We start from the raw sequence: 23,949 nt of genomic DNA on the forward strand, positions 1-23,949 counted from the left end.
ATTGATATTTTGTCCCCCAGTCCTGCTGGAGTGGCAGTCCCACCTTTTCAAAGTGCTTGTGCTGTGGCCATTCTCTCTGAAGACACTGGGCATAGGAATGGTGGTTACACTCTCCACACAACCTTAAACAAATATTAAGTACTTATGAGAACATTCATTGCTGGTCTTTAAACAGCTATGAGAAAAATAATGACCAGAGGAATCTTGCATCTTCTTATTTGGATTTTTCTTTTTATTTGTCAATTCTTTATTTCAGCTAATATCAGTTGCTTTCATTACTACCATTTACTTTATCATAGCTCAAAGGAGAGTCATTCACAACACATTTTGTTGTTATTAGACACTAAAAGTTGGGAAGAAATGGGAAGGCATTTAGAATGAATGGGATAAGGGGAGAAATGGAACTCAGAGGATAACATGAGGTCCTGCCCTCCCAACTACAGGAAATGAGTAACTATATTAGATCTCGCTTAAACACCAGCCTCCCTGAAAAGGTTTTCAGAAAAATGCCCCATAACCTTTATTCACTGAACAAAAAACATATCGATGTTTCTAGAAGAGATCTCCTTGACATGAAAGACCCTATTTGGAGAGCAACTATGCATAGCACCATGATAGAACTGGGATTCAGTTAAGATGTTACTGTGGACATAGCATCCCTAGGGCAAGCTCTTGCTCACTGACATGTTTTATGGTGCAAAGATGGTACATAGTTCTCATGTAGATGTTATGGGGGGAGGCTGCTTCTTGCTGTCGGGTTCAAGGAATTTCTTAATTGTAGGGATGTTACTTATTTTCACTGTGAGCTCCTAGAGGTGAGGAAATGCAGAGGGTATTAGAATTTTTTTTTCTTCTAGAGCTAAAATGGTTTCAGTTGGAACCATGTCTGCAAAGCTCAGCTGGTTACCAGCCAGAAAGGTTTGTCTATGATCCTTTAACGTCTTTTCAAACACACGAAAGTACCTAATGACAGTCTTCTGGTTGCCACCCAGGGATTTCTCTTTGAGGTCCTTGCCAAAGAGGTATTGCCTCTCTGCCATGTAGTGGAGGATGCTTTGCGTCTGGACTAACTTCCTCCTGTCAATTTCAGCCACTGGTACTTGTTGGAACAGCAGATGATTACCATTCTGCAACTTCAGCAAATGTTCTTTTGTTTCTAAAAATTTTTCATCAAACTGGAGTCCACTAGCAAAGCCTGATGCCACACAAAACCCGTGCGTTTGTTTTGACTCATGCTCTGCCTCACTCCTTCTTTTTCTCCCTCCTGCTACCTGGGATTGCCGGCCCTAATGATTAAAGAATTGTATTCATATATTTTCTCTCAAAAAGCTTGACAGATTTTAAGAGTCACCTAATACTAAAGAGAGCATGGGTATAAGGGAAAGAGTTAGGTTTTTCTAGGACAAGAGCTAGACCATGTACAGCCTGTCAATATGGAACAGTTAAGGAATAAGTTAGAGTTGGGTTAGGGTGAGGGTTTGGATTCATCTTACTTATCTTAGAATTAGGGTATCAATGAAATTTTGGATGCTATAAAGAACCTCTTTTCTTTCACATATTTTCCCCTCACAATGCCTGGAATAAAGTTTTTATCCAAAATGTAATGCAAATTTCTTGTTTGTCCCATAACAGTAGTTATCTCAGTGATTTTTCTGAGAAGATGTTTCAAATATTTACTTAGATGTGCATCATGCAGGAAAAGAGTTTTGGGGTGAAATCTAGAAAAAGGTTCTTATCAAAATGCCAATTCTATTATCTCTTCTAGTTCTGTAACTTTAAAGTAATTTTTAAAATACATGAGTGACTTAAAAATCTGTCGTCAGCATGAAGGTGAGAAATTAGCTCATAGGCTCTAAAAACAGAGCAAAATCACACCATGGAAAATCCTTGCCATTCTAGGCTCCATTGTCTCATGGCTATGAGGCTGTTATTAATAGAGAATTTGTATCTGCTCATCTTTAAATGGGCAAATAGCCACAATGATTTAAGTGTTAAAGAGCAACCACTAAACTCTTCATAAATGATCCAAAATCTCATTAGTGGAATGTGGTAGACTGCTATGATATTTAAACAAAAAGTGTTTCATTGCCGTACGTTTCCTTTTTTATTCTTCTGCCTATAATCAAGAAATTCTTCACAGACAAGCTTGTAGCCTAACAGTGCTGTAGCTTTAAACCTGTTGAAATTATCTGCACCTAATCAGCAAATTCTAACCTACCCACACACAAAGTAAAGAGACAGGGTGTAAATTGTCACATACCCCATTTTCCAAGGCATTTGTGAATGTTGAACATTCTGTCATTCTACTATATACGTGAGACCAGGTGTCCCTGAAAAGTTCTGTCCAGTGATTTTCAGTGGGATATAAAGGTTTATGTACATACAATTGCTTTTTACTTGTCAATGGGGAAGGATTAAAATTCCAGGATGGGTGAAAAGGTGAGTATCTGGAAGAAATCTTTTAACGTAAGTTCTGAATGGTAGCTACTTCTCTTTCCCATCTTTGTCCTCCAAGATGATGTGCTTAGCCACCCACTTATTTTGCCAGTTTTTTAGGTAGGATAAAAAACAGCTGTTGGGAGGAAATGTAGCTTTTCTTTTCTACTTATTTCAGATTATAACATGTTTCCATTTGTTAATTTTATCTTATTACTGAAACATTTACACACATTTTTTCCCCACAGCTCTCATTATCTTACTGTGGTCCTAATAACATGTGGTAATATTTTTCTGATTACAATCACTGAAAAATGTAAAAAGATCTCATTTTCATATGGGCGTTCTAAGCAATGCCCATGCTATGTTCTAACAAAAAAAGCCATTCAAGGTGGGCTTTGAGATTCATCATCTTCCTTGGTGCAGCCAGGTCACCTGTTGCTTGTGGCACACGCACAAAGGGGTATAGATTTAATATGCTGGATGTTTTTATAGATACATGACTAACTCTTTCTCCCTAACAGTCTATTGTGGCTACTTTAAGTAATACTCTTCTCTATCTGTTTTAAATTATGTGTGTGCTTTTTAATCTATGCTTTGGTTTTCAAGCATCTTGGAAGCTTAGTCTATTCTTTAAAATAAGATTCAATTATATGAATCTTATGTGAAGTCTAATTTCTACAATTTCATGGTATGTCTTGAATTGACAGGCATGAGAAGCTTTGTTACTTGTGTTTAATCATTAAACTCTGCAAGTATCACTCATTTTCCCACTTTAAATTCTGCCTCTTAAATGCTTCTTTAGGGATTTTTCTTCATTAGTCTGAGGTTATCACACTCAGCTCTAGTTTTATTTGTGTTTTTCAAACATTCACCTGTATTTATTTTAATAAATACTATAAGGTAGGGAGCTGAGGAGTCTCCCACAAATGCTGTAATCCTCCTTGAACAACAGTCTCAAAATACCTGGTGTAATACTTTATCTTTGACAAATGTCAGGTGTCATTTATTTAGAGCAACACAAATTAGTAAGACACCAAAAGATGTGTATGACAAGATTATACTCTTTTGTTTTTAATTTCTAATTAGCAACTGGATATATTGGGTTAAATATTATAAATATAAAATGTTACATCTGATTTTGTTAATCAAACCTTTGCTTTGTTAATTTCAGCAGAGCCCAATCATAATTTATTGTAGCACATGGGAACAATATTTTCTGACTTTCAAATAAAATCTATATTCCAAAGTGATTAACAAATCAATAAATTAAAACTTTTAATTTGAAAGTAAGTGGAAATAAATCACATGTAAGAGATATCAATTGTGCCAAGGCAAAGAAAATGTATAAATGGAACAGTGATATGGACCGGTACAAGAAATCGTAGCCAGAAAGTGCTAGAGACCACAGAAACATGTTCCCATTTTAAACCATTAAAAGATATTAAAAATGCTGTCAAACCTAGCTAATATAGTATGTTGTTAAGGTCAGTGAACATAAAATATGTTCTAAGGGTGTTTTTCATATAGACTGAGGAATGTATATCAATGATGTAATAAATTCATTGCAGATTTACAGAAGAATGTGCCACTTTCTGATTTCAGGGTTTTTGTTTGTTTGTTTTTGTTTTTTCTCATAAAATGTATTCAAAATGTATTCAACTCTAGTCAAGTTATCCAAACTCTAAGGCCATTAGTTTCTTTCTCTGTAAAATGAGAAGGGGTTTGGTATAAATTATGAGTTAACTACATTATAGCTAAGATTTCTCCCAGAATTGTCATAAATGAAATTTTGTTCTAGATTTGAAAGTGAATATTTATTTGGGAATGAGGAAAATAATGAATTACTCATTCAAAAAAGCTGACAATGTCACAAACATGAAAAAAATCTAGAAGTTTAACAGGCTTTTATAATATTTTGTTTTCCCATGGTTTGGCTGTAAAAACTTTGATCACCTCTTTATATGCTGATTTTGAAATATTTTCTGTTAGAAAACAAACTGTCTTTCCTCAGGCAAAGTTGATTAGTTAGGGTTCTTTAAGAAGAAAGATAATTGACAGGAGATACACACATACATACATACATACATACATAATTTATTTAATTTATAAAGAGATTTATTACAGGAAGTGACCATGGGGATTAACAAGTCCAAATTCTATAGGGCAGGCCACAAGTTGGAAATTCTATAAAGGTGACTGTGAATTTCCCAGAATAAACTTGCTGTCTAAAGGCAGGATAGGAATTCTTCCTTCTGACTTCTGAAATCCTCAGTTCTCCCTTTAAGGCCTCCAACTGATAGCATGAGGAGACTCCTCTCATTACTGAAGGCGATCTCGTTTGTTGATTGTAGATGTAATCAGTCCTAGAGGCAATCAACTGGCATGGTCTAAATCCATGAAATACCCTCACAAACACTTGCTTGACCAAACAGCTGGACAACATAGCCTAGCCAAGTTTACACAAGACATTAACCATTACCAAGGCCAATTAAATTTTTATTTAAATTTTATTTAAATTTAAAAAATTTTTATTACTATTATTATTTTCAAATTTTATTTATAAACATTCTATACCCACTAAGCAAAAACTTCTTTCTCTGGCTGCATCCCTTGGTAACCTCTAATCTACTTCCTGTCTTTGCAAATTGGCTATTTCTAGATCTCTCATATAAGCGACATTTCAGTCTGCTAAAGCTGACAGAATGCAATATACCAGAAATGCTTTTACAGTGGGATTTATTAGTTTACAAATTTACAGTTCTAAGGCCATGATAATGTCCAAATTAAGGCATCAACTTGATGATACCTTCTCTGAAGAAAGACTGATGGCATCTGGGTTCCTCTGCCACATGGGAAAGCACATGGCCAGTGTCTACTGATCTTTCTTTCCTGGGTTTCATTGCTTTCAAGTTCTGGCTCTTTCAGTTTCTGTGGGTCCTTGCTTGCTTCTCCTGGTGCTTTTTTCTCTGTAAGATCTCTGTGTGTTTCTCTCTGTACTTTCTCTGGGACTCCAGTAAAGGATTAAGACCCACCTTGAATTGGATTGGTCATATCTCAATTGAAACAGTCTAATAAAAAGGTCCCACCCACAATAGGTCTGTACCCACAGGAGTGGATTAAAAGAACATAGGCTTTTCTGGGGTACATAACAGCTCCAAACTACCACAGACATCATACAATATTTTTCCTTACATGCCTTGCCCTTTTCATTCAACATAATGTTTTCAAGTTGCAACCATGTTGCAGCCTCCCTCAGAACCACATCTCTTCTAATGGCTGAGTAATAAACCATTGTGTGTAGGAACCACATTTTGTTTATCCATTCATTTGTTGTTGGACACTTGGGTTGTTATACATTTTGGCTGTTGTGAATAATGCTGCTATGAACATTGGCGTACAACTAAGTATTTGAGACCCCTTTTTCATTTTCTTTGGTTTTATACCCAGGAGTGGAATTCCTGAGTCATATGGTAATTTCTATATTTAACTTTTTGAGGAACTGCCATATTGCTTTCCACAGTGGCTACACTATTTTACATTCCTACCAACAACACACTAGAGTTCCAATTTCTCCACATCTTTTCCTGCACTTATTTTCCATTAAAGAAAATAATATCGTCCTTTTGAGTGTGAAATGATATCTCATTGTGGTTTTGATTTGCATTTCACTAATGGCTAATGATATTGAACATCTTTTCATATGTTTATTTGCCATTTGTATATACTTCTTGAAAAAAATGCCTGTCAAAGTCATTTGCTTGTTTTTTATTGGGTCTTTTAATAGACCTTATTTTTAGAACAGGTTTAGATTTACAGAAAAATTGAGAGAAAGTACAGGGGTTCCTCATATACTCCTCATCTCTTTACACATCCAGTTTATCCTTTTATTAACATCTTGTGTAAATGTGGTACATTTATTATGATTAATAAATCAATATTGATACATTGTTAACTAAAATCTATAAATTACATCAGGGTTCACTCTTTGTGTTGTACATTTCTGTAGGGTTTGACAAATGCATAATATCATTTCTTCACCATTGTAGCACCATACCTAATTGTTTCACCTCTCTAAAAATCCCTCCGTTCCACTCCTGTTTTTTTTTTTAAATCCCTCCGTTCCACTCCTGACCCTTGGCAACAATTGATCTTGTTACTTTCTCTGGTTTTGCCTTTTCCAGAGTGTCTATAGCTTTGCCTTTTCCAGAGTAGCCTTTTCAGACTGGCTTCTTAACACTTAGCAATATGCTTTCAAGGTTCTTTCATGTCTTTTCATTGCTTGCTAGCTCATTTCTTCTATTCCTGAATAATATTCCATTGAATGAAGGACCATGGTTTGCTTATCCAGTCGAATATTGAAAGGCATCTTACCTACAACCAGTTTTTTGCAATTTTGAATAAAGTTGCTATAAACATTGCTGTGCAGGTTTTTATGTGAACATAATCTTCCAACTTATTTGGGTAACTATCTGGAAGTGTTATTACTGGGTTGTGTGGTAAGCTTATACTTAACATTGTAAGAAACTGCCAAACTGTTTCCAAAGTTAATTGCTATTTGGCATCCTCACCAGCAATAGATAAATGTAATTGTTACTCAAAATCTTTGCCAGCATTTGCTGTTGTCAATAATTTGGATTTTAGTTATTCAACTAGGTGTGTAGTGGTATACCATTGTTGTTTTAATTTGCAGTTTCCTAATAATATATGATGTTGAACATCTTTTCATATGCTTATTTGCCATCTGTATATATTTCTTCAGTGAGGTACCTGTCCAGATCTTTTCTGCCAATTTTTAATTAAGTTGATTTGTTATTGTTGAGTTTTAAGAACTCTTTGTATGTGTTGGATATAAGCCCTTTATCAGAGATACATTTTGTAAATTCTTTTTCCCTCCCTATGGCTTATCTTTTTATTCTCTTAATAATGTCTTTCACAGAGAAGTTTTTAATTTTAATGAAGTCCAAGTTATTTTTTCTTTCATGGATCATGCATGCCGTTTGCTTTATCTAAAGTGTCATCACCAAACCAAAGTCACCTACATTTTCTTCTATATTTTCTTCCGGAGATTTATAGTTTTGCACTTTGCATTTAGGTCTATGATCCATTTTGAGTTCATTTTTTGTGAAAGGCACAAGGTCTGAGTATAGTTTTACTTTTTCCCATGTGAATGTCCAGTTGCTCCAGCATAATTTGTTGAAGAGACTATCTTTTCTCCATTGAAATGCCTTTGCTCCCTTGTCAAAGATCAGTTGATTATATTTGGGTGAATCTGTTTCTGGGCCCTCTATTCTGTTCCATTTATCTATTTGTCTGGATTGTTTTAGCTTTATTGTAAGTCTTAAGTTCAGGTAGTGTTAGTCCTCTGAATTTGTTCTTCTTCGGTATCGTGTCAGCTATTCTTGGTGTTTTGCTTTTCCATCTAAAATTGGGAATCAGTTTGTCAGTATCCACAAAATAACTCACTGGAATTTTGAATGGGATTGCATTGTATTTATAGATTAAGTTGGGAACAACTGACATCTGAACCCTATTGAGTCTGTTTACATGAACATGAAGTATTTTTCCATTTATTTAGATCATTGTTTTCTTAGTGTTTCATAGGTTTCCTCATATAGATGTATATGAAATTTGTTAGATTTGTAACTGTGTGTCATTATACCCATGTAAATATATTAATGCTTATAATGCCTAGCCTTTTTTAATGATTTTTTTTTAATTTAAGACAATTTCTGATTTACAGAAAAATTGAGCAGAAAGCCCAGAGAGTTCCCATATATACCACAACCAGTTCTCCTAATATTAACATTTTATGAAGTGTGGTACATTTGTTACAATTGATCAACCAATGCTGATACTGTGTTATTAAACTAAAGTCCATACTTTATTCATATTTCCTTGGTTTAAACCTAATATCTTTGTCTTCTCCAGATCCCATCACATTACGTTTGGTTGTCTTGTCTGTTTAAGCAACTCTTAGCTGTAACAGTTTCTCAGACTTTCCTTGTTTTTGATGGTCTTGGCAATACTGAGGAAAAGTGATTAGGTGTTTTATAGCATTTCCCTCAATTTTTCATGATAAAGTTTAAAAAATAATAATTGATCCATTGATCTTTGTAAAATAATAATTGGCTCATAGCATTGAATAAGCAGCAAATGAGTGAATGAATAAACAGATGAATGAAAAACTGGATTTTTCATTCATTTATGGAAAGTAATATATTAATATTTAACAAGAAGTAATTCTTTGGTCTGGATTTGATGCCACATTGGCACTATATTCTTCCAGTGTTACAAAATACAAAGTGGAATATGGAATACTTGGTTCTTTCTTTCTTTTTTTTTTTTTTCCTGAGCAACATTTTGCAAAGACACTAATTTAGAAGTTTAAGGAGAAAAAATATATGATTGTTAGGCATTTAATGGTCGTAGAAATGAAAGTGTGGAAATGAAGAGGACATTTTAAAAATACTGAGTGATCCTCACATCACTGCATTCATATCATCTTATTTTCCAACAAAATTAGAGAAGAGAATGCAAATATAGATGAGGGAAGAGGGGGAAAAAAAGCATACACTGAAAGACTGAGTGTTCAATACTCCACTGGAATCAGGAAAGAAGTGAAATTAGATTATTCTGCCTGCAGGGCAACAGTGTGTTGGAAATGGAATTATGGTAAACATAACCTTTCTCCAACCTTTATTCAAGGTAGTAGCTGAAAATTCTCTTTTCACACGTAATTTCATCATGCAATTACCTCAGAGTAAAAAAAAAAAGATAACAAATACAACCTTGACAGGCAATACAATCTTTTATAGTAGCCTTTCTTCTTTTGGAAAATCATAGTCCACTAGATACTATTTCAGAATAAAATATAGCACTAAATTCTCTGACAAAGACATGGACAACGGAATATGTAGGTTAGCAAAATATTGATTAACATATTTTCCTAATTAAGAAAAAGAACAGCTAACTACCAAATATTTGCTTGAGTCACTATTTCAATTATGAACTCAGCTGGGTAATTAAAAAAAAAATGAGCTTTTACTCAATGGACTACCCCTTAGTTTGTGTGATTAACTTTAAATATTAAGTTGAAAAAGAAGAATTTTCTGCCTTATCAGTCTTTTTCAGACTGATATATATTACTATATTATAGCAAAATAATACCTATCAATCCTTAAATGCACTTTGTTTATAAATTAGCTTCAGAAAAACAATTTAAAATTTCCTTCATTTTTCTCACTTGACCACAAGATAGCATTATTTTAATTGCAGGGATTGGAACATCTGATACTTTCCATTTTTAATGACTTTTGCAGTCATTAATTCATTTTGCTCTTTTCTAGAGATAGTTCACTGTTACTCTAATTCAGAAAATTTAAAGAGCATCTATTCTGATTCATTCAGTAAACATTATTGAGTATCCTTTTTTTTTGCCAGGATCAAGAGTGTTGCTAAGAGATACAGAGAGGAAGGAGTTATCTTTCCTAACCCCTCCCCTGAATGTTGACAGCCTCCTGCATAGGGAGAGATCATTTGCATCTTAAAAAACAGCTATTTGTATCATTCGCTTATGTGAATTTTCTACCAATGCACACAGCTGACTCTACCTAACATACATGGCCAAAAAAGGACACAAAATCCATATTAATTATTAATATGAGTAAGCTTTGTTGTTTTGCCTATAATTCACTAATTGTTTCAATAACTTAAAAATAGAATAACATGAAATGCAATAATCTATAAAGGGAACATTCAGACTTCAAATGGTTGATTTCTTGGCAAACTAAATTTTTACCTATTAAAGAATGTGAAAGAGGAACTCATCATTCAATTAGAACCCAGAAAAATTGATATATTGTCATGAATCCAGCTGTGTAAGGGGCATTTCATAAAGGCAGCAATATGAACTAAGTGGTTTTATGATTGGAAACAATTAGCACTGAAGTACAGAAGTGCTTTCTCCCCGCTCTCATGTGGCTTGCATGAAGTCAGGCCAGCAGTGGGAAAGCAGGAAAGCAGTGGGGAACTCCCATGGGTCAGAGTCATCCTAAAATGAAGTTCATGATTAAATGAAGCCTGAGGCTTAAAAGAAGTAAATTGGATCAAGAAACAGTAAGTGGAGATGGCAAGTAACACAGTTACGGATAGGAGTATGTTTTAAAGTCAGTAGTTTGAGGTTGGTATGGGAATAAGGGTAGGGTACTAATTGAGACCATAATGTGGTTAAAAATGAATGATGGAAAAGATGACTTACAGGATAAGAAGGGCAGAACAGTCATTAATAATGGCAAGGCCAAGAAGAGTATTTTTGCTATTAAGCATTTCCAGGGAGGGAAATAAGCCCATTCAGACATGTATACTTAAAAGCCAATTATTTAAGCTGATGAGGAGACTCATTAACAGAAGTATAAAACTTAACACTGTCTAAACCCCTGGTCTTTAACCACCGAAAAATCTAACATGCAAGTGATCAAATGTTTTCAGCATCATCAAGGTGCTAAGAATCCAGAAGCCAAGGTGACTCAAAACGGCAGCAAATTTACTTAAGGTCTTTCAATTCTGCATCTCCAGGTTTTCTGATTTCATCTCTGGTTTTCTTTGTATTTGGGAGGAATCGATACAAAACTTCTCACTTGGTGAAAAGTGGAGGAAATATGATAAATAATACACCAAATCAAAAATCAGGAAATTGGAGATTGGAAGGAGAGAAAAAATGAGAAAGCTCAGCTATTAAGAACTCGCCAGTGAGAAAAGAAACTTTATAGCTATGTAACCTTAGTTTCAAATCCTATATTTACCACTTGATGCAGGATGACCCTGAATAAGTGACTTACTTCTATGATTCTCTGTTTCTTCACATGAAAGCTAGATTACTTAACTGTGTCAGTTTGGCTATATTATGTCCCCCAGAAAACACCATGTTCTTTCATGCAGTCTTGTGGGGGCAGATGTATTAGTGTTGATTAGATTGGAATCCTTTGATTGAGTGTTCCCATGGAAATGTAACTCAATCACCTGTGTGTGAAATGTTTGATTGGATAATTTCCATGGAGGTGTTACCCCACCCATTCAGGGTGGGTGTTAATTGGATCACTGGATTTGTATAAAGGAGTTAACAGAAGGACCTCATAGCAACTGAGAGTGACATTTTGAAGAGGAGCTGCAGCTAAGAGAGGACAAAATGTCCCAAGAGCAACATTTTGGAGAATGCCATTTTGAAATGCAACCTAGGATTAGCAGACTCCAGCCACGTGCTTTCCAAACTAACAGAGGTTTTCTGGATGCCAATGGCCATCCTTCAGCGAAGGTACCCTATTATTGATACCTTACTTTGGACACTTTGTGGTCTTAAGACTGCAACTTTGTAACCAAATAAACCCCCTTTGTAAAAGTCAATCCATTTCTGTTATTTTGCAAAATGGCAGTATTAGCAAACCAGAACACTGACCATATCATTATGAGAATTGAACAAAGCTTTGTATAGGAAAAAATGCACTCATGCCAGATATGTGATAGGTATCTAATTCATGTATCAGCTCATCTCTGTCTCTATATATTTTCCCCACAGGTGAGATATTACAGTGTATTTTCTAAACAATTTTTTTGCATATTTTTGGACAAAAATATGTCTTAATGGTTTATGTTTTTTTCTTCTTATACAGCTTCCTGTGACTACCTTTAAATCTTTCCAGTTTCAGTGTCTTATGTATCAGTGTACTTGGCTATAATATACTCATATGTGAATCCCTTTAATAAGTGGAACCAAGATTCTACACTACTGGTTTCTTTGAATTATCTTTAAATTTATTTTTGTGAATTAATTTGGGATTATAAAGTGTTTGTTTCAAATGACATATACCTCATAGTATTTGTATTTTTAATTGTACTACATTTTTATTCCAAAGAAAATACATTCCTCAAAATTACATTCTTTAAGAGATGAGCCCCTTGTTGAAAAGGAGGATCCATCCCCCAGAATATGGATCCTCAAAAACTTATTAGTATGAAACTCACTGACATTTTTAAGAATCTAATTATATCCCATAATATTATGATCTTATGATGTCTATGAAGCTTAAGTAGAAGCATTAATTTTCACTCTTGCATGTAGCATTTATAATCATCATCATGATAAAATTTAAATTCAAATCATAGCCATAGCAATTTCTAGTTAAGCCCAGGGGCTCATGTGATAAAGCAGAAAGAGTGTTGGTAGCTTTGCTGATATTCAGTAGTGACTGAAACAAAAATACTCCTTTTGCAAGTAAGTATGTTAGGTGCTGACTCAGGACGCAAAGAGTTACGAAATAATTGCTTGGAATGCATGCCACATAGAATATACTCAATATTATCACTAAAACTTATGAATGTTTTGTTTAAAATTTCCAGTAAACTGTTTTAACTTTTGATAATCAGAAGGGAGTGACAGTATGTTAAATTTAGCTAGAATTCAAAAAAAAAGAAGACACTGTTATTGCTTTCTTTATACAAAGGTAACCACAGCACAGAAACAGGTCCTAGGAATTACAGATAAAGAAAACTGCAGGCCATTCTCACATATTGACAAAGAAGCAAAAAAATCCAGAACATTAGCAATTTAAATAGAACAATATAGTAAAATAATACTGGCATAAGTATGAGCAAAACCGTTTTATTTTAGGAGTGAATATTTATTTAATATTATGGTACAAACTAATGTAAGTTTGGAAATGAAAGGGTCAAAGGAAGAAAATAATGGATTATCTTAAAAGATATGGAGAAGGCAAGAGCACAAGCCTGGTATTTTTAGAGCCAGGAGTATAAGGAAAATTAATGTCTATTTCAATGCTTTTTCAAACTTTTAACCCAATTAGGAAAAGCAATGCATAGATGCTTGTGACTATTTTGAGGCTCACTTAAATTAACTGAACAAGTACTTCGTTCAATCTGAGGTTTCCAAGACACTTAATTAAAGTCTTGGTTAAAGGCTAGTTAGCTCTCAGTGCTTTAAAAGATCAAAAAAGCAACTTAGTCACAGAAAGGCAACTTCTGCAAGACCCAGCAGACAACTCCAAGACCTGAATAAACTTTCCCTATGATTGAATTTTTTTGGTGTTAAAAATGAAGACTGCCAAACAGATGGAGCTCTTAACCATTTTTAACTACAGCAAAACAGAAGAAACTAGGAAAAAAAAACTTGACTTCTAGACAAAATGTTATAGGTCAATCATTTACAAGTGAAAACACAAAGGAAGGAGGAAAAAAACAAAAAAACAGTAAAGGCCCACCTACCAGTTAGTTGTATGTAATATGTGTTTGGTTTGTTGGTTGGTTTCTTAAATCAAAATGTAGATTAAAAGTAGATAGTTGTCCAAATCAATTGGAAATGTTTTTATTCATTATTCATTTCATATTAAATTGTTTTACTCATTATTCATTATTCATTAATAACCCATCAGACCTAGCAAACAGGAAATTAGGCAAATTGGTCTGAAGATGAGAATTAACATTGTTCATTTGATACTGCATCACTATCATTATAAAACTATACACTGTTGGTAATAAATAAATAATGCCAATTAAAGTCAATGAAATTCTTAGTTGCCGGGAGTAATTATTTTTTGAGAAAATAGTATTAGTAAATCCTGGATTTCTTTTTTAAGAGTAGAACTTCAGCACTGCTTTCTTCCTAAAACAGCATCCTTAAGCATATTTATATAGAAAAATGATCCTCCCACTCAATAAAGCCAAACTAGAAGGCTTTGTTACTTCCAATTTATTATTTTCCTGGGATATTTCAAAAGATGTCACTATTAAGAACTAGTTTCGGCAAACCTAAGTTACAATGTAAGGGATACTTCAATCCAGTTGTTCCTGAATCTTCTTACTAAAGTCTACCTATCTACCTTCTACTTACCAATGGAAAAAATAAAAGATAATAATTGTGAATTGGAAAGGAACAGACATGAAACATTTATAATTTATTTCATAAGACTATATGACTATTTGTATGAGTGTAATGAAATACAGTAGGTGCTTTAATTTTGCTTATTTTTATAGAATATGAAAAGTAATTTCATGTTTTTATTTATAGCAGCCCCCCCAAAAGGATATATAAGTATATTTTGGGAAATCAAGTTTGCATCCGCTTTAGCAACAGTGCTATGGATGATTTATATTTAAAGAGTGACATGTGGTATAAAAATATCTTAAAATCTAGTTATTGATAAATTATAGGCCAAAATTTTAAACATATGTATCTCAAAAGACTCAAAGACTAACCCAATGCAGGGAGAGGAATCTCCCAGGAAAAGAAGGCAGATGGCTCATTCTAAAAGCTTTATAAAAATGGCAGTGATAGTCTTTTCGGACCAAAAAAAAAAAAAGGTTTTGCTGACAAGGGGAAACCTTATCTATGGAATGCTTTACGAATGATGTACCTGGCTGCCTAGGACAGCTGGTATTAAACCAGCCTGAAATCATTGGAGGTATGGGGCATGCCTCTCTGGAAAATGTCACATAAGCCACATGGCTATCAAAGAATAACATGGAGGAGTTTCATGACCTAAGTGATTCATTCTTAGAAACTTTGTCTATTAATCTGAGTCAGAGCAATCATGTAAGAAACATAGGACTTGGTCAAGAACAAGGAAAACGTAACAGCTGAGGAGCAAGGTCAGAGGGCCTGAACTTCTCTCTGCTTCTCCTATACCTCATAAGTACCTGAAACCTTGAAATTAGTATAGCCTGATACTGAGTCATGTGAGTCTGCTTTGAAAAATTGGCCCTTTATCTTATCTTACATGGTTACAAAGTTGTCAAGAACTGTACGGCAGTCAGCCTTTTTTAGTAGAATGTGCTGTTAAAATACTCAGAAAATTGAAGTAACAAGTAAACAATATATGAACACCACATCTTAGTAACCCTAAAACTCACTTAATATATTGGTAGAAATTAATAACTAGCCATATAAAAATGTCTTTTTGTCATTCATTCCTAAGAACTGAAAATAGGGATTGGCCTCTGAATTATTTGTGGAGTGCTCGTTTGACCATTGCAGCTTTATGCCTGAGAAGAATGTTTGAAAATCACTTTTCTAGTTAATTTTGAGCCTTACATATATAATTTTGCTAAATTTTTCTTATAGTTGGAGGACAAATATCATAATAGTAAAGTTCCAATACTGAAAAGATTTAAATATTTACCACAAACGTATGAGGTAGAGGAGAGTTAGATCTGGGACTATGGGTGCATGCTACAGAAACACATAGTCATTTCTAGCAACCATTCAAATATTTATTTTTCAAATTATCCACATATTATTTAAGGTTCAATAGAGGAAACATAAGCTATTCCAAGTATTTTGAGCAGTAAGGGATATAATACCAGAAATTAGGGTTGATGAAATCATTGGAAGGGTTAGGAAAGTAGGATTGAGAGAGCTTCCATTTTACCTTCGGGTAATGGCATCGCAGCTGCATACATTCCTGAGGCCAGGAAGCAGCCGCTTCTCTCCATTGGTTGGGAAAATACGAGAAATTACAGCTGATGTTATAACTGTCCACTGGATGGTGGGACACCTGTGTTCAGCTTCTTCAAAAAGTCCTGCCTTTTGGAGTCTAAGTTCAATCTCCACCAAGGGCAAAAGAAGAATGTCTTCTATCTCCCGTTTTCCAAATATCCTGTCAGTGTCTTTCATTGGCAGAATCTGAATCTGATTTTGAACCCTGAAGACTATGGAGTCTGGGAAATGTAGACTCTTTTTACGCTTTGATCCCTTTGGGAGAGTATAAAAGTAGGTGTCAGTGGGTGCTGATTCCGAGTAGACTTTATCCAACCCAGTGCATGTCTTGACTGATTAAATATTTATGATCAGTGTGATTGTGTTACCTAGCTATTTTGAAGGGAGATGCTTAGTATTTAAGCATTTAGTCTCTGGATTGACAGGCTTGAAATTGCTTACCAGTTACCTACTGTGTGAAGTCCATATAGTAATCTCTTCTCTTCAAAAGATCTCAGAGAGCAGGTATAATTATATTTTCAATTTGTCATAGGAGGAACTGCACCTTACCTCAGTAGCACCTATGTCAGCAAAATCAATATTACATATAAAGTATCTATCACAATATGCATAATGTTACCCAATAAATGTACCTTTACTATATTAACATGAGCTACATATGTATATTTTGTACATCAATAGGTAATGAGATTATGGTAGAACTATTCATACTATACCTTTCCATAATTTTCTGTTTGTATTGTCCATTAAAGTGCACTTTCGTTTTTGCCTATATATTTTTCATTTATAAAACAAACAATCAAAAGTCACGTGTCTATGTATTTAGGCTAAGTTGTTCTAAAATTGGTTTAAGCTGATTAATTAATATGTTAAAATCTACATTGTGAAATTGATCCACTTGCATATTAATTAGAGCTGCCCCAAATGACTATCACCTGATTAAATTAGAGGACAGTTTATGTAGTATTTGAAAATCATTGAAGGTAATAACAAAATCCTTTTATTGGACTGACTCACAGGTAGTTCCTTCTAAAATATTTTAGTCTTGTTTAATCAATGGAAAGTAGATTTTAGAATTATATATAGTTTTAAACATCTATATATTTGTTCATTTTTTGTTGTCTCCGTAATTGGTTTATTTGCTTTGCAAAAAAAGTTATTTCTTGTTTTTATTATTGGATTTTTTTGAAAATATGCTACTTCTCCTCTGTGCTGCCAAGGAACTTTGTGTATTTGTCTGTCTCACTATTTATCACCCTATGATTCCATATTTTGTCATTATGTCTGAGATTTCTGCCAACACCAGGCACCTAGCACCAGAGCCTGGCAACTACCATCATCACAGTAAGCACTCAAATGAAAAAGTCAGTCACCCTTATTATGCAAACACACAGTCACACACACACACCTTTTAAGACCATGCTTGCCAGGAGAAAGAGTAAAGTGCGATTTCACTTCAAATCTATCTTTCAAATTTCAGTTAGTTGCCCCATTAACTGAATTTAAATCTCATCTGGAACCCCAGCTGCAAGGGAGTATGAAATGGTATTTGTAACCTTTCAACCTGTGCAACACAGGAGGACACCCCAGAAGAAAGGCCCAATGACCCTGAGCAGCAATCCTCTATGTTTGCTACACTGTGCTCACTACCTCGTGCACTTGGGCATTGGATCCCTAGCACCTCACAACCCTGTGAGACAGGAGGAAACTGGGCTCATAAGGGGGAAGTGACTTGCCCAAGGTCACTTGGTTTGCACAACATTGTCCATCTGTGAAGTCGGTCTATTTCCAACATTCTTCTGAATGTTATACCTGAACTCTATACTAAATTTATTTTTAAAAAAATAGGGCTTGAATTTGAACTGTTATTTATTTTGAGGCTGACTGGTAGGGTCAAATGTACAAAACTGGGTCTTAAAATGATCACAGCCATACATTAGTACCCTTCCCCCCCCAAGATTTTCATTCTTCTATAGGAAGGTAGTTTGAGAAGAGTAACAAGTATCTGGGCTGTATCTATTATGTAACCAATTCACCAGATTAGTTTCAAATGAAAAATTGTATGTAGAAATAGTTGGTCTACTTAGGTTTTTTGGCTCATATTATACAATTATTTTGTGTTATACATACAGATGATGAAACCCAGGTTGAAAGAGTTTTCATTTACTTCCTTGAGCTCATATAGGCTAGGAACTGGGGGACATTGTTTCTAATCACAAAGCTTCAGTTTATTTCACTATACTGGAGGGATGCAGGAGATGGCATTGGGAGCTGAAAATGTAATTTAATATAGATTCTAACAAATTTTAAGGGAAATTTTTTTATTTCATAATAATTATGATTGAAATATGGAAGAAATATTTACCATCTAATGATATATTATATGTGTGTGTGTGTGTGTGTGTGTGTGTGTGTGTATAGAGATGGGTGACAGATAGATAGGACAGGATAGATATAAATAGAACTGACCGATTAGAGAAATAGATGCTTATATAATTGTATATACTAAAGTGATAAATGTTCACATGTGTAAAAAACAGCGTGTGAAAATAAAAAATTGCCATATTTGGTAATATAACTTATCTGCTTTATTATTATTCTATTTGTGTAACATTGTTTTCCTTCAAAATATTTCCTTCAAAATATTTCTTTACTCAACTTGTATAATAAAATGCTATAGAAATATATTCATCTCAAATATTCAGTTCATAAGATTTTAATACATATTTTTAAATTTCATGGAATGGTAATGCAATCTGTATATTGAAATCTGCATTTAGATTTCATTAGGTCTTAATTTTTATACCCTTCTTATCCACCCTTTTTTTTACTACAAATAGTATTGATTAGTTTTCAATATTGATTTCCTTTAAAATGCAGTTGAGATTGAAATGTAGATTTTAAAATAAAATGTGGAAAGAAAAAGTGAATCTAAAATAGGAACATAGGAATAAAGGAATTTTTAGCTTGATTCCTGACTTAACATAAATGTGTCTTTTTGTTTTAAATGTCCTTTAACCATGTAAATGTATGGCATAAAATGCTGCCTTTTGTGAAATGAAAAATTTAGTAGATAAGTAGTCATACCAATTGTTTTAGAATATATATTCATTTATACAATAGTGCACGCAATGAAAGAATAACATGGAGCATGTATCCATCTATCAAGATGCTGAATTACAAAGCCAGCTTCAACAAATTCCAAAGGATTTTTTTCATGCAAACTGAATTCTCTGTGTAATGCAATTGTTAGAACTCAGAAGCAAAAAGATAATTAGAAAAATCCCAAATGTTCAGATTTTAAAAGTACAGCTTTAAATAATTCCTGGAGAATAAAAAGAAAAAAAAACCTTAATGGATATTAAAATTGATTTAGATATGAGTAATAATTAAATTATTATATATCAAATCTCTTGTCATATAGTTAAAGTAATTCTTGAGAAAAATTTATTAGCTTAAATTGATAATATTAGACAAGAAAAGAGACTAAATATTTATGATACCTGATTGCTCAAACCAAAAAATGGAGTCATCACTGTTTCCAGCTTCCTTCAGCTTTTACATCCAATTCATCATCAGAAAACTGTAAACTATCTCTAAAACTCATCCATACTTGTTCAATTTTCTTCATCTTCTCTGCAAACACTATGGCTCAAGTTAATATTTTCTCTTACCTGGGGTTTTGGAACAGCCTCCTAATGGTCTTCATTCTGTCTCCTTGGCTTCCTGCAATCCATTCGCCCTCTGACCATCCCAACAATCTTTAAAAGCCCAAGTCAGATCACAATGCTCCCATGTTTAAAATTGCCAGAAATGACCCAGCTTTTGATCATTGCGGGACTGGCTCTTCTAAGTTATTCCTACCTGTACTTGTTTTCTAGGCTACCTTACAAATTTCCTCAATCTTAAGAGCTTAATAAGCACCCATTTTTTATCTCACAGTTTCTGTTGTTCGGAATTCCAGGCACAGTGTGGCTAAGTTCTGCTCAGAGTCTCACAATGGTGCAATCAAAATATTGACTGGGCTGCATTCTCCTCTGGAGCTCAGGGTCCTTTTCCAAGATTATTCACTTGGTTGGCAGAAGTCAGTTTCATGCAGTTGTAGGACTGAGGCTCTGTTTACTTACTGGCTCCTAAAGATTGCCTTGAGGTCTTAGCTATGTGGCTCTCTCACAACAGGCAGACTACTTCTTCAAAGGCAGCAGGAGAATCTCTCCAGTTGGCCAAGATAGAGCTTTTATGTTACACAACGTAATCAAAGGAGTGACTATCCCTTCATCTTTGCCGTATGATGTAACATAAGCAAGGAGGGAGCAGTTGTCCCATCATATTCACAAACCCTGCCCACATCCAAGGCAAGTGAGTATATAGGGTGTGTATATCAGAGGATAAAAATCTGGGGAGCTACCTGAAAATTCTGCCTACCAAAATATCCCTTTGTAAATCCCTGTTAAACACTTATTTTAAAATAGCTCCCCATCCATTACCTTCTTAAATTTAGTTATTTAACTTATTATTTTCTGTCACCCCCTCTTTGCAATTGAATCGTCCTTAGAGTTGATACCTCTTCTGCCTTTCTTACTGATACTCAAAAGTGCTGAATATATGAATGTACGATAAAAATACAAGACTATACATTTGGAAACAATAAAGTTTATCTCCATCTCACAACTTAACATCAGATATAGATAGAAAAGAGGTGAGATGTAAAGACATAAAGCACAGATACATGAAGTTCACAGACACAACTCTGAGTGTGTGCATATACATAGAAGACCTTGTGAACTGGGTGGGCATATCTAAAAATGACACCAAATTCAGGAACTGTAAGAACAAGATTGAAAGATTTGACTACATAACAATAAAATTTCTGTACACTGGTAAACACCATTACCAATTTAAAAAAGACAAACGACAAACATACATGTTTTTAAAATATGCATGATACAAGTTAACAATAGCAATATGTTTTTTAAGAAAAAAGCACGCATCCCAATTAAAAAAAATGGATTAAGGACATTAACAGAAAATTCTCAGAAGAGGAATATGATGGTAAATGACTAGTAAACATGTGAAAAGGGCTGTATTAACCTATTTTCTTTAACAGAAAATGAGATGCCAATTTTTTTGCCTGCCAATTGATAAAAGTAAAATGATTAATGCTATTCACCATTGTTAAGAAAAAACTTCTCTTATGCTGTCAGTGGGAAGGTAAACTGATGTAACTCTTCAGAAGAGAAATTAGGTGATAAATGTAAAAATTTCCTTTGATCTATTAATTTACCATCTTGGAATTAAGCATACACCATTTAATTATTGTTCTCATAGAAAACTGGAAACAATCAAATTGTATGATTAAGTAGTATACCAAAACCATACGATTCAATGTAATTCATTCACTGAAAATTATGCTGTCAATTTATATCTGATATAGAATGACAAGTACACTCTTATAAATGTTTGAAATATATGTATATACATATATATACACATACATATATTTATATATATGTGTTGTGTATTTACTCACACATATATGCAAAATAGATAGCTTAGTATCTACCCATCTGAAAGGTGAAAGAGGTTTTGGGGATCCTTTTCTCTAGCTTCAACACTTTTCTTTTACCAAATGACAAGAATATGAAGCTCCTCAATAGTTCAAGTAATCTCAATGTTAGTGTAACAGCTAAAAGCAGAAAGATTTCTTTTTAGTATCTTTTTAGTATTATACATCAATTTTCTCTTTGCCTTTTATCATAAATTTGTAGCTTATGCCCTGGAAAAATGTTTGAATGCTGTTTTTAATAAAATCATTTTCAAGCAGGCTCTAATTCCTTAAAAATATCATTTAAAATACAAAGTGGTACAAATACTCAGAATCAGCCAAGCAAGGAAACCTCAAGTACCTAGCGTTATTTTTGTTTTCAGCACAGTAACTTCAAAGTCTTGTAAAAATAACCAGCTTACCTAAACAAATCTGAAGAGACAGAAAAATCACTCTATTTCATCAAATTCCTCCATAGATGGTTCTAGTGAGATCATCTGCAAGACTTTTGAGTTCTTAGAACTGTTTTTTTGCTTTCTGTAGAAAATGCTGATTTGTGGAAGTGAGTAGGCTAATGTTTGCTGAAAGGACTGTGATGAAGAAATAAAGTAACGGGAGCAGAAATAACCCTGACAGAAAAAGACAAATTTTGTATGTTCCACCTATATGAAATACCTAGAATATACAAATTCGTAGAAACAAAGATTACAGGTTACCAGAGGCTGGGGAGTTAATGCTTAATCTGTTTGGGATGATGACAATTTTTCACTAGTGAATGGTGGTGTGATAGCACAACATTGTGGATGTAATTAATGCCACTAAATTGTACACTTGAAAGTGGTTAAAATGGGAAACATTGAGTTACCACAATGAAAAGTTTAAGAAAATGTATATTGCCTTAAAGCATCTATTATAAATGCAAATGACTGGAATGCACACGTAACAAGAAGCAAAGTGCCGGCTATTTGTTGCAATATGCACCTATGAATAGACTGCCAAATTCTTTATTTCATTGGTTCTCAAACTTTGGCATGCATGAGAATTAGCTGGGAGCTTGTTAACATACAAATTACTGAAACCCACCTCAGAATTCTGATTCTGATTCATTTGGGTTGAGATGAGGGGCTATTGGATATGTATGTATATTTTCATGTATCTTCCCTCATCAAAATGTAACATTTACAATTCAGTCAAATGTTTCTTGAGCACTTAGTCAGTAGGTGCTGGGGTAAGATGACAATAGAGAACACAGACAATAAACACAAAAACAAATGTATCAATGATATAATTCCAAGTGTAAAAAAAAAACACACTGTAAAACATGACAACATGAAAGAAAGTTCCTGAGGGCTACTCTATAAAGGGTGATCAGAGATGGATTCTTGAAAGAGATGACATTTGAGTTGAGAACAGGAAAAAAGTAAGAAATTTCTCATAGAACAATATGAAGGAAAAGTGTTCAAAGAAGAAGAAAGCAAAAGTTCAAGGCCCCATGGGACTAAGCTTGGAGAAGTCAAAGGTTAGAAAGCAAGCTCAGTATGTCCATTGGCCAAAGTAAGAAGCTTGGATTTTACAGTTTGCAATGGAAATTGAAAATAAGAATTTGCCGCATCCACCTCTGTGGTGGTTTGAAATTGTATTTACCCCAGAGAAGTATGTTCTTAAAGTTTATCCATTCCTATGTGTGTGTGAAACTATTGTAATAGGACATTTGAGGAGCTTGCTTTAGTTAATGTATGACCCACATCAATCAAGATGGGTCTTAATCCTATTCCTGGAGTCCTTTATATAAAGGATGAAATTCAGACAGAGAGAGAGAGAAAGCCACAGAAGCAAGAAGCTGAAATCAGTGAAACCTAGAAGAGAAGGGAGAGACCAGATTATGCCATGTGCTTGTCATGTGGCAGAGAGCCAAGGATCACTGACAGCCAGACTTTAGGAAGAAAACGTTGCTTTGATGATGTCTTGATTTGGACATTTTCCTGGCCTGAAAACCATGAGCAAATAATTCCCATTGTTTAACCTACCACATTTCATGGTATTTTCTTTGAGCAGCCTAAGAAACTAAAACAACTTTCAAATCGTAATACCTAAATCAGAGCATGTTACATAGGAAGTGCTCATAAATATTTGTTTAAGGAATGAATGCATGTGTGATTAAATGGGTGATTGAGAAAGTCGTTGGGGGGAAATAGTATAATTTGCAGTAGATGGTGACTTCCCTCATGCACACTGAGTCATTGCTGTTTAATACTTTTGCTGTGTACCACAGATGACAGTATAAATTGTCAAACTCTACTTTCAAATTCCTCATTCAAGTATCAAGCCGAGGACAACTTACTCTTATAACTGAAACTGCAATATCAGAAGTAATAAATTAACATGACTTCATTTTTGACACAATAATATTACAGAGGTAATGATACTTAGAAAGTATTGACAAGTCATTTTTTCCTTTGAG

At 34.1% G+C, this 23,949-nt stretch overlaps 1 pseudogene; it reads right to left on the bottom strand.

The window, feature by feature from the left end:
- Positions 1–639: 639 nt before the first annotated feature.
- LOC119543696 lies at positions 640–16,120 on the bottom strand (annotated as a pseudogene).
- Positions 16,121–23,949: the final 7,829 nt, after the last annotated feature.

This window comes from Choloepus didactylus, chromosome 9 (assembly GCF_015220235.1).
Source record: "Choloepus didactylus isolate mChoDid1 chromosome 9, mChoDid1.pri, whole genome shotgun sequence".
NCBI classification, from domain to species: Eukaryota; Metazoa; Chordata; class Mammalia; order Pilosa; family Megalonychidae; genus Choloepus; species Choloepus didactylus.